Consider the following 13,257-nt stretch of genomic DNA (forward strand, 5'->3'; position numbering starts at 1 on the left):
CTTTGAATGTCAATATGAGGCTTGTATCTTTAGTGGGTTTAGAGTATTTGTGGATGATATTTATGTAATTATAGTTTGGAATAACATCTTTAAAAGCTTGAAGAATCCATTAAAATATGTAAAGAGTTGTTGCTTAATATTTTGAAACATCACTTTGGTTAAAGCATGCATATCTTGTATGACAAGGGTAGCTTGGGTAGAGAAATATAGAGTTTTATGGCACTTACTTAGATGAAATGTCGGTCTTTTTGTCAAATTATTCATAATCAACACCTAAGCCTCATGAAATGATTAAAAAAACAATTTATTTTTAGAAACACAATAATATCTTTAATACTTGGTGATGGTTCTAGGACTGCAAGAATGCAAGTCTTCAAAGTGGATGACATTTTAATCGTCTTGTCAAGTTATCTCCTAATAATTACTTTTCCTCATGTAATGATGAAAAAATAAACTTATTTCAAGTGACACAATCATATATTTAGTACTCGGTGATGGTTCTAGGGTTGTAAGAATGCAAGTCTACAACCTTGATGAGATCTAAGTCTTTTTGTAAAGTTATCTCATAATCAATACTTTGCCTAATGAAATGATGATATAATCAATTTATTTCAAGTGACATAATAGTATATTTGGTGCTTCACATTGGTTCTAAGGTTGCTAAAATGCAAGTCTAGAGATTAGATAAGAAGATGCTTGAGACAACACTACCTATAGTATATTGAGAGATAGGCCGTATTGTTAGAGAAAATTTACAAGACTTAGTATGCCCTAGAAGTGAATAGGCATACATACAAGGCTAGGATAAAAATACCTCCTAAAGAAGAAAGAATTGTGTCATGGCATTCCTAAGTATGTTCATACACATTACTATCAAAACATGGTAAAAAATCCCTCCTAGAAGTGATTTGGTGAACAAGAGCTAGTGCTTGTGTATAGGGGAGTGCCATCCCTGGTGGACTAGATTAATCCAAAAGGGGAAGTAAGACCAAAGCTTTAAAAAAAGCTTTGAACTTATCATGAGGCAATGCCTTTGTGAAAATATCTGCAAGGTTGTCATGTGCTAGTGCATAGGCTAGGATGAGGTCTCCTATAGAAAGTTTCTCCCTAACATAATGATAGTGCACCTTAATATGCTTAGTACATGCATATGATACTAGAATCCATGCAACTTCCAATAGGATCTAATTATCAAAGATCATGGTGGAAAATTGTTGTCCAATATCTAAATGGGCTAAGAGGTGTCTTAGCTAAACATACTCAATCATAACTATGATAGCTACCCTATACTCAGCTTCACAACTAGAAGTGGTCATTGTGGATTACTTCTTACTCAACCATCATATGCATGAGCTCTCAAGCATGAAGTAAAAACCACTTGTAAATACACAAGTATTGATGCCAAGAAGACAAGGTGCGATATCACCCCCCAATGTGGCTACGCCACCAACATCGTCACTTAATGCAAGGCCAGCTATAAATAATCTTAGCCAAAACTAGATTCTAAAATAAATTAAGAAATGCTATTCTTTTTAGAAAAATAATAAAATTCATTTTATTCTTGAAAGCATGAATTAGATTATTACTTTATAGTAAAAAAGTTCAATAAATTAATAATTAAAATTGATTTTGATGTTAGCATTTTGGTGATCTTTTTCTTTATTAAATGATATATTTTTTTAGAAAGAAAGAAATAGTGATAATTATAGTTAAAGTTAGATTAGGTTCTAGTCATTGGAGATAATTAGAAAATTAGTTGTATATATACATAGGATAATAAAATCAATTAAAGAAAAAAGAATGATTCTTATGCTCTAGAAAAATCCTAACATAGAATGTTATACTAAAGAATAAACAAGTATGCTTGAAAATTTTCTAACTTAGAATGTTATGCTAACTATTATGCTCTAGGAAATTTTACATTAAATGTTAAATCAAAAATCTTGTTTAGCATCATATCTAGCTTAAGGCTTATCCAAAGTAATCTACTAGAAAACTAACATTATTAGAATATTAGAATTAGTATTAAAGAGAAATATATAGAATATATGAATTCTTTTCATGATTGAGCTAGCCATAAATTTTAGTATCACACTTATATGAATGCATTAGTGGAATCCTTAGAAATATTAAATATTAACTGAGGATAAATTCGTTAAGTCAATCTCTAAAAAATAAGTATAGTTATAGTAATATTTATTTAGATGCATAATTGAAACTTGAGCTATTCTCTTAACTAAAAATTAATGGTTTCTATGAACATTTAAATGTATAAGAATTATTTCTATGATAATGAAAATTGTTAATTGAATTGAATACTCCTTTAAATAAGAATAGTGTTTATCGATTTGGCCATGAAAAGACTTTCGTAATCATAAACTATTTTAGATGACATATGAAATATAGATTATTACTTAGAAATGGATTTTCTAACTCTTGGGTGACAAAATAGATAAATAGGAAAGCATAGAAAATGGTTGATTTAGAAAACTTAGAAAAAAATGTCCTAGGGAAAGAAGGCAATCAAAGAAAGAAAAGATTGGTTGCAACAATTTCAAAAAATTAGGAAATTGGCCAAACAAATCAAGACAATTCTTCTTGTAGAAAATTCAATATCGACACAAAGAAAGAAGCGGGGAATGGAAATCCTTAGAAATTATTGGCTACCAAAATCAAAGTCATTGAAATTATTTTTTGATTAAGTTATAATTGTCTTTATAAATTATTATTTTTAGTAGCATTAATTGCTCAAGAAATATTGATTGTAAAGGACTGGATGGTTGACAGTTTTTGATTTTCGAAACTTGGATGTGATTGCGATTTCTTCACTAATGGAAGGAAATATTCTTGCCCAAATTAAGGGAAATTTTAGAGGTTGACTTTTCTCTAGGGTCAACTACTGGAGCTCAAACGAGATGAATATATATTTTTTGGTCAGCTTAGAGCATCTCACCCACGCCTAGGACACGGACAGTCTGGTATGAAAGGTTCCCTCTCCTAAGCGACTCATAACCAGCTGGGGCTCTAGTCGAAACTTATTCCTAGAATATGTAGTCAGGGAGAAGAAATCTCTACTATTATCAATGCGGTTTTGCATTGGAGCCTGAAAATGCAGGTTGGAAACACTTCTCTAGTTTTTAAGGGCGGACCTCTAGTTTTGAGGTTGGAACTCAAAATATATAAATATGATTTTATCCAATGTTTTGAAAGGACTAGCTTCAATGTTTTCGTGTCATGAATTAACAAAGATGTGAAACAAACCCTATGCTAAAAGGATAATTAATGAAGTTGTTTTTATGTATTCAATAGCGTGGTAGTATGCTTTGTTTAGATAACTTTAAAAAACATTGTTTAATGGAAAGCAGGTGAGCGACCTTTCCCGAGGAAAGGCATTCAATGGCTAGGTGGACCCGATGAGTCCTTTTTCTGCCTTTGGATCAAGCTTCTTCTGCTTCTCATCTAGAACATGTACATATACCAAACATCCAAAGACCTTAAGATGGCTAATGTCAAGTTTTATTGCATAAAGCCTCTCATGAGGAGTCACCTTATGTATCCCTGTTGTTGGTGTACAATTCATGACTTACACAGCAATCATTACATCCTCTACCCAATATGCATTTGGTAGGCTCTTCTAATTCAACATGGCTCTGGTCAATTCCATGATCACCCTGTTTTTCCTTTCTGCCACACCATTTTGTTGTGGTGTGTATCTTCATGTTAATTGTCTCTTTATCCCATGGGCTGCCAAAAGTGATCAAAGTCTTTAGAGACATATTCTCCACCACTATCAGATCTCAAGCATGAGATGTTACAAGACAAAATTCTTTCTCCACTTGTCTCTTGAAGTTCTGAAAAGCATCCATGACACCACTCTTGTGCTTCAGCACATATAACCATGTGTACCTACTACAGTCATCTATGAATGAAACATAGTAGCATGATCCCCCAAGAGATGCATTCTCTGAGGATCCCCATACATCAGAATGTACAATTTATAATGGCGTAGTAGTGGTTCTTAAATGCCTCATAATGGAAGCCTTGATTGCTTTTCAAATTGACATGACTATCATATATATCCCAATTCCATATGCTTGAACTTAGGAAATATAAGTATAACTTGCTTATGTTGCATATTTTTCAACTTTTGAACATCTACATGACCAATCCTTTTATGCCATATCTCAATGTCCCTTATCGTAACATTATCATGTGAATACATAGTAGCATTCAAGGCTGGAATTTTTATATCCAATGTAAACATCTTGCCATTTCTTTTGCCTTTAGCAATGAGTTTGCATTCTTGACCATACTCTTCGATAGTGTAGCATCCATCTCTATTGAATCTAACTTGCATAGCAAACAACTTGTCATCCTCCTACAAACCACTAGAAGAAGCATAATTACCATGTTGCCTTCCTCTTGCTCTCTAATAATTCTTCTTCTTGTAGTGATCTTTAGCCATATGCCCATATTTGCCACAATAATGAAAATCCTTATTTGCATTTGATTGTTGTCCATGATTCATTTGGGGTTGCTACCAAGTATCTCTTCCTCTAGATGATTAACCCCCTCTTCCATGAGCATTAGGAGCACCTCTATTTGCTTGAGGCTACCTATTTTTCCATCTAGTACCTTGCTATCCATGGGCTACATATGCATTTTCTTATAAGCTTGATAAGTGTATCATAGCACCTTTTCTACTTCTATTTGAGACTTAACAAACTAGTTAGATGGGAACTAAGGAGACATGCATTAAGCTACCTTCAGCTCATCCCAGTTGCCATAACCAAGTTTGTTTATCATGAAGATCATAAATCTATCACGTTCTTTATTATAGAGCTTGGCATGTTGTATAAGGAGGACCCGATTCAACACCTTAAAAAAGGTAGGAATGGCTAAAACACTTGTGTAGCTGCATAGCTATGCTCAATAGCCTTTTCCTCTCACCGCCAGTATTGATTACATCCAAATATTTCTGAAGCGATGCCCTATAGTATTGTTTTTTCATTTGAGATGCGTGATGCAGGGATTGAGAACTCCTTATCGGCATGCAAGATGGGCTTTCCATTCAACTATTGTTGTTGTTATGCTAATGTTGTGAGGACAATTTGGCATTGTTGGTTCAAACACATCCATCACATTGATAACACACTACAAAGAGTCTATCAGCACCTGAAACCTTAGGACTATTGACTAGGTATACTTGAAGGAGAGGGCTTAGCCAAAAACTTTAGCACAAAGATAGCATCCAAAGGGTCAAGACTTCTCAGGCTTGAGAAGCAGAACAACGCAGAGAAGGAGAGCAACCATGCTTTCTATTAATCTTTCATTATCTTCCCACAGATTAATTGTGTGCATACAACCAAAACATACAGAAAGGAAAGTAACCTAGATGTAATCATGGTTGAGTCAGTGTGACCCAAACCTTATTCAACTAAGGTAACCAAACCAAACCAAAGATTCATGAGCTTGACTCTCAACATGGATATCCACAATTGAGTTTGTCAATGACACTGTGGAACTTGGTTGAGTTATGTCTATTCTCTCTAGATATGCTTCAACTGTAGTTGTTGCCTAGTGGGTTGATTCGATATTTACATTGGGCCCCATACCTACCTCTAGTAGGTTGTTGTATGTGATGCATATATTGAGATTTTGTTACACTTGTTCACTCACTTGTGTATGTAGTAGTACTCTTTTGTTACCTTGAGACCTATTATATACAAGACAATTATGCACACTGGAGGTATCCCCCTTTGACACATTGAGTTTAAGAGTTCTTGGTACCAATTGCATGCTCAATGACTACTAGTGGATTGTATATACCCCACTTCTTGCAGGATATACCTACCAATTATTGCAGATTGGATTCTATTAGGTTGATTGCTCAAACCTTGCTTTGGATTTGTGGCTACCATTATTTTTAGGATGACACTAACCATAGCTATTGAAAGGCACAAATATGGCAAGTTTTGGAGAAAGTTTTATAGATTAATCCATTATCACATGAGGGTTGAAGCCCAAATGCTTTGATATAGAGGATTGGGATCAACTAGATGAGTTATGTAAATCTAAGATCATTGTATCCCTCTCTAAGTAGGTCTTCTATAATGTTGTCTCGAAAGGGTAGAGTGCTTGGGAAAAATAGGATAAGATTTGTAACGCCTATGATAAGTAGAGCCCTATCTCTCAAACATGTTAGTTCAAGCAACTCTGGACCTTTGTATTAATGAGCTGATGTACCTGTCTAACCAATTAAATGAGTTTCATTCTCTTTTGAGCCACTTCTCTTCATAGGGGGATTAATGTTAAAGATAATCTCTCGGGGGGTCACTTATGAATATATGTATATATAACGTGAGTTCAAAATAAGGGGTTTTTAAAAGACCATTTTTATACATTTTTTACATACAGAAGGGTGTCATATAAAGGGGTTACTTACATATCGAATAGAAAAGGGTTGTGTTTTATTCAAGAAAATTTCACAGATTAGGATATTTATAAATAGGCCATGAACACACGTTATATAGAGAATATATATATAGTGAACCACCTGAGGATAATCTTCCCCCCTTGTTCTTGTTGGTTACATTTCATGCGTCATGGTACATATTCCATACTATTATGTGTACAAATGTACTTGCTCATGGGCTAAATTTATAGAATATAAGGGTATTCTATTTAATGAAGAGGTTAACAAAAAGAATGTTGATGCTTCCCAACAGCTCTTGTAATATACCCAAATATAACTACGCATTCCGCATACGAATCTCCTCTTAGGTTAGGATAATAGCAATTTTCTTTTTTAATAATCCCTCTCTCCTCCAGCCAACTATCGTGCTGGAGAAGAAGGGTTTAGCAAGAGCTACCAAGCTCCTTGCTGGAGCTTGAAGGGTGGGGGGGGGGAGGGGGGGGGCTCATGCGTATTGACGCGTGGGGGAGGGAGGATCCCCCTCCCCTCACCTATATAAATGCTATGGGCATAGCCAGGGGGAAAGGTGGCCACCATAGAACAAGAGGAAGACGTTGCCGCCGCCGTGAAGGGAGAGGAGGAGGAGAGATGTGCATGTCATTGTCGTGAAGGAGGGAGAATCTGTCGACGCCGCCCTGAGAGGGAGAGGAGGAGTGGGGCCGCTGCCGCCTATCGAATTGCATTCGGCTCCTTCCACGTGGGAGTCTAAAACCCGAGAAGCTTTTAGAAGCTCCTTGGAAGCTTCCAAGGGTGGGCCTCCTAAGCCCCCCTTCACGTGGCCTATTTAAGCCTTCATATTACACCTTTCCCCCCACCCCCACAAATTCCCTCCTAAGGGCTCTATAAGCCCCCTTTTCCCCCCAAATTTGACTTGAAGGGTCTTTATGTGCCTCTTTTAAGCGCTTTTTTTCCCCCACCAAAAAACCCTTCTTCAAAGGTCTCATACACCCTTCCTTCCCCTTTGTTCCCCCCCTTTTTACTTTCCACCAAGAGCTATTTTCCTCCCCCCCTCGGGATTCAAAGCCCCTTCTCGTGCCCATTCTTAATACCTTTCAAGTGGGTTGAAAGCCGAGTTACTCCCTAATTTAACCCCTCACTAGCAAGTTATACATTCTCATTCCTTCCTTTTCCTATCCACTAAGACCGTTTAAAACCCTCCCGAGGTTTAAGCACCCCCTTTTTCGTGAAATCCTCACTTCCGGGTTTCAAACCCTTTTCCCATCGACCCTACAAAGCGGATTTTCTTTAAAAACCAGAGTTTAAACCCTTGGCATTTCCACAACATCATTCTTGACGGTTGTTAGGTCCTAATCATGAAATCCCTACTTCAAGGAGGAAGCCTTCTAAAAACCGTTTTCGAAAGACGGTGCAAGTTGTCACAAAGGGAGCTACGCGTGCAAAAAGGAGACGGCCAAGGTCATAAATCTGCATCCAAAATGGAAAGGCCGCATTCGCGATGGCTTCTAAGAAATCCCAAGGTGCGATCGCAGGAGGATCGTCTCCTAGCATCCACGTGGACATCTCACCACAAGTCCAGGTTTTCCTTCCTAACTTTTATTTTACATTGTTATAATTCAATCGTGTGTGGATAATTTTTGAAGATAGGGTGCATTTTTTGTCTTAAATACTTTGGTTAATTTAAACGAATTAGCTTACGACGGACAAGTTCAGTCATTAGTATTTTTTCTGTAAAATGAAAAAAATAAAGGGAGCATAAATGCATTTCTAGCAAATAGTTTTTATGCATTGCAATGAATTAAAATTAGATCAATGTCCATTTTTACAAAACAGAATTAAGATAGTGTACTTTGTTTAGGCATGGGAGTATAAATTGCATGTTGCATTATTAGGACATATCTTCTTCGCAATGAGTCATTATGGAAAGTGCTAACAATCCATAGGAAACTGCAAGGCATGAAATGATTCTTAAGTTAAATAACTCTAGTCAATTGGTAAAAATATCATTTTTCAACTGCATAATTATTAGAAAGGGCTGCATGTTTTAGCATGAATCTTGTTCATAAGTTATAGGATGATTAATTGGAATTACGCTATAACCTAACCTATGCTTGATCTTAAACCGAAAAGTTAGGGTTTGAAAATCAACTTACGCGTAGATAATAAGTCATGTGGTTATGGAAATGATAGCATAATTATCTTCAAGAATATACAGGTTAAATTGGCATAAACCTAAACACCTAAAATCGCAGAGTACTCGTTTAGAAAAGGGTTAATTCAATGCAACGTATCCCAAGGAACTATCTAGGGTTAGCCTGGTGAAGACATTTACCTAGTCGCACGCATTGCCAAAAACTGAAACTCCTATTACCTAAATACTTGCCCACATTCACAAAATGTAGGGATAGTAGGACCTACTTGCGAGAAGGATCTAGGGTTTTCCTAAGAATCTCTCGCTAAAAAGATGAAACTCGAAACCCTAGGACTGACAAGTCGGCCTAATGCCATCAGGAATAGATTATTTCGTGACTCCATTCAATGGGTAAATAGTCCCATAGTTGATGCAACACTTGTGCAACAAGTGGTAGAGTCACATGATCTTGTGATTTGATCACAAGGGAATGGCCAATTCCTCGGAATGAGATTGGCAGATTCTTACGCAAGTTATCTTGCAAGAGGATGAATAATCATCCTAATATAGTATTTTCCTTGGGTAAAGATCATTGCTTGGAAGCAAAAGACCAGCCAATAAATTGGAATAACATATGAACTTAAGGTATTGATCAAGTTGGGTTAATAGGGATACGCCCTAACCTAGGATATTGGGGATCTTGCCAAGTCGAAATTAATCTCGGATCGAGTTGTTGGATGCATTCGGAAAGAAGGATTCACTCCTTAGCAGTTGGCCAAAAATAACGACCAATGGAATTGTTTGTGCTTGTAAACAGTTTTAAGAGCACTGTTTTAAGGGCCCTAAACAAGAGGCTAACGTGACTCGGGATTGGATCTCGAGGCCTGCATATTAGTCTATGGGCGGAATCTTGGATTAGTGATCCCTGTGGATTGCTGGATAGCCTTCGAGCGGATTGTGGATAAGCCTACGGGCTGGACTTTATGTATTTCAAAGATAAATATGATAACCTGTTAAAAAGGAACTTATTTGACATTGCTTTTCTATGTCAAGTGATATGATTATGTGAAGGAACCAGTGCCTAACAGGCTAATTAAGAAAGCTGATTGTTACATGTACAACTAAATGTGTTAGGTAACTAAATAACTAAAACAACCTGAGGAAAGTGCGGAGGATGTGGCCACAGGTCCGTCCTACGGATGGGTGGTCCCGATTGGCCAGGAACTTTTCTCAAATCACGATAAACAGCAGGAAGACCGTTGAAAGAACACAAACAACAAGAGCATTGACCTAGAGTCTAAGTTATAAATGATCATGATTTATGTTGTTTTAGGGGAACGGAATGGGACTATGCCTTATGGTAGAGAGGTTGAGCTTCGCATCCCTCTCGTTTCCCATTCTCCTTGAACCAAGTGTAGCGTGAATCTGCTTCTGACCTAGCGTTTCTGCGTAAAGTAGTTTGCTCGAGTTCGACGCTAGTTGTCGTTAGGAAATGACCAATAGGATAAACCCTAATTTAGGTCAGTGGTCCTACGTGGGAACGGCCGGAATACTTCCGCTACGTGGCAGACACGGAAATTCCTAAATCGCAAACCCCATAACATTCCATGGGAGTGCCAGGCGGAGCTTTCTAGACATCCTTTCCGATGGACTGCTAAGATGTGCCCTGAAGATAACAAGTAGACACGTTACAGTTGGTATTAGAGCGAACCAACAAAGGAATTATTTTTATGAAATCTTAATAAGATGAAGTAAAGCAAATGTTGTTGTTCCAAACATTTCCTTACTTTCAATGATGTCTTACAGAATTACGAAGCATGGAACAGGTTTTGAGTGTTCTGCGTCATGTTTATGATTGCGATGCATTCCCCGGATTATCAACAAAGGGTTGGGATGATGAATATCCTAGAGCGAATCTATAATCCATCGCCTTTGTACATGGAACGAAGATGGACGGGAGCCTCAGGAATCTACTATATAGCTGCCCATCGGTTTGCATACCTATAGACCAACCTAAAGAGGATCAAGTGGTTGGAAGACTTAAAAGTCGTACAGCTGTTCATTTTTGTGAAAGCTCATGGTAATTCAACTTTACATATTTGAGATCGGAAGGTTGAGCTGAACTCATATGTATATGAGGAAGTAACCCATGTAATCCCCGCCGATAGGATTAAAGTGTTGGGGCACCATGAGAAGAATGGGTTTCAAAGGAAAGGATACCCTGATCTTCCAATGACTTACCGATTCCTAAAGATCCATGACCCGAAACCATACTATTATCCAGTTCCTGTCGATAAATGTAATACAACATTATTCTCCCCAAACTAAATGTAAACAATTGGCTTATCATTCGAAGACATGTTGTATTCCGAAAGGGCTATGCCCATATAAATATAATAAGACTTATTTTTATCAATGTCTGTTTGTGCATGAGAATTGATAAAAAGTTAAGTGGTTAGATTACTTGGATTGATTGCTGAAATGGAAACGAAACATAAATCACAACATTTAACAAGTAATAAAGATAATAAATCTTTATCTAGGCACAACCCCAGGTACACAATCCCAGTTCACCTCCTACATCAAGTACTGCTGTAATCCAGGAGAAGAAGTTTCTTCTCAAGCAGATTAAGCCGCTTGAATTTGACGGGAGAGGCAGGTCCGTCCAAGCAGATGCTAGAATTTGGATTGAATCCATGGAGGATTACTTTGAAGCAACCGGTACTGCAGCCGGTATTGCACCCACTAACCAGGCTATGATCGCCAAGCTGAAGCTCACCGGTGAAGCTAGGCTTTGGTGGAAGCAATGGTATAGAGATCAAGGGATCATGGAAGGATCCGTTACCTAGGAGAAGTTGAAGAAATCAGTGCAAGGAAGATACTTACCACCTGCATATCGCACGCAGAAAATGAATAAGTTCTATGAGCTAAAACAGTTGGGACTCACTCTTGACGCATACTATTCTAAATTTGTCTCACTTCTTAAGTATGCACCACAAATGGACATGACACAATAGGTGTCCAAATTTTGTGCTGGTTTAAACCCACCAGTGAATACCCGTCTCAAATCTATGCGTCCATCAGATCTTCAGGATGCTCTCATTCAAGCTGCCCCTATAATTCAGGAGGTGTAGGCTAGACCAAGGATTATAAAGGGAGTCTAGCAAAGGATCTTCTTGGCTAAAGGAATACGTGAATGTATTTCTTGAAGAGTTGACAGAACTCCCACCTCAAAGAGAAGTGAATCATGAGATTAAGCTAGTACCAGGAGCTGTGCCAATTGCAAAGAGACCTTATACAATGTCCATCCCAGAAGCAATTGAGTTGAAGGAACAACTCATGCAACTACTAGATCAAGGCTACATCCATCCTAGCAGTTCACCATGGAGAGCTCCAGTACTATTCCAGAAAAAGTAAGATGGAACACTTCGACTATGTATTGATTACAAAGGGTTGAATCAATCAACTATCAAGAACAAGTACCCTATGCCTAGAATAGATGAGCTTCTTGATCGTCTTCAGGGTGCGAAGATCTTCTCCAAGATTGATCTCAGGTCTGGCTACTATCAGATAAGAATCAAGGATGAAGATATTCCAAAGACGGCCTTCAACACAAGATATGGGCACTTTGAGTTCCTAGTTACGTCATTCGGACTTACGAATGCACCCGCCACCTTCAACAAGTTAATGCATGATATTTTTAGGCCATATCTTGATGACTTCGTGCTTGTCTTCTTCGATGACACTCTAGTCTATTCTAAACAGGTAGAAGATCATGAACCCCAACTTCGGATTATCCTTGAGACAATGAGGTCACGTAAGTTGTATGCTAAGATGAAGAAGTGTGCATTCTTCAAACGTCTGATTGAATATCTGGGATTTATCGTATCAGCAGAAGGAATCTCACTGGACCCAGCCAAGGTCAGAGATGTGCTAGAATGGCCAATACCAACAACTGTCAAAGAAATACGTAGCTTTCTTGGATTGACAGGATGGTATAGGGTGTTCATCAAAAACTATGCTTTGATTGCAGCACCTCTCACGGATTTACTGAAGAAGCAAACATCCATTGCATGGTCAACTCCCGAACAAACCAGCTTTGATAGATTGAAGCAAAGATTGGTATCAACACCTATCCAAAAACTTCCAGACCTCAGTAAGGAGTTTGAGGTAGTAACTGATGCTATCGCACTTGCCTTAGGATGTGTGCTCATGCAGGAAGGCCATCCTGTAGCATACTCTTTAGTTTTCTTGAAGAGTCATGAGAAGAATTATGCTACCCATGATCTGGAATTATTAGCTATCATCCATGCTCTAAAGCTTTGGAGACACTACCTGCTGGGTAACAAGTTTACTCTAGTGACTGATCATAAGAGTCTCAAGTGGATCTTTACCTAGAATGAGCTCAACATGAGGCAACGTCAGTGGATTGAAGTGGTGGAGGAGTATGACTTTGAAATCAAGTACCGACCATGAAAAGAGAATGTAGTTGCCGATGTACTCAGTTGCAAGGCATTCCTTAATTCTCTAATCTTGCAAAATCCATCAACAGCTAGATCTCTAGCCACAACGGTATCCATACCAAACAATCCAATACTTGAGTTAGCTATACAGGAAGCATGCCATGATCCAGCCTATCAACAGATGCTAAGGGAGATCTCTATCAAGGATCAGGATCAAAAGCTGCAGGCCA

Source organism: Lygodium microphyllum, chromosome 27 (genome assembly GCF_053477565.2).
Source record: "Lygodium microphyllum isolate KBCC chromosome 27, Lygodium_microphyllum_v1.1.10, whole genome shotgun sequence".
In the NCBI taxonomy this organism is placed as follows: Eukaryota; Viridiplantae; Streptophyta; class Polypodiopsida; order Schizaeales; family Lygodiaceae; genus Lygodium; species Lygodium microphyllum.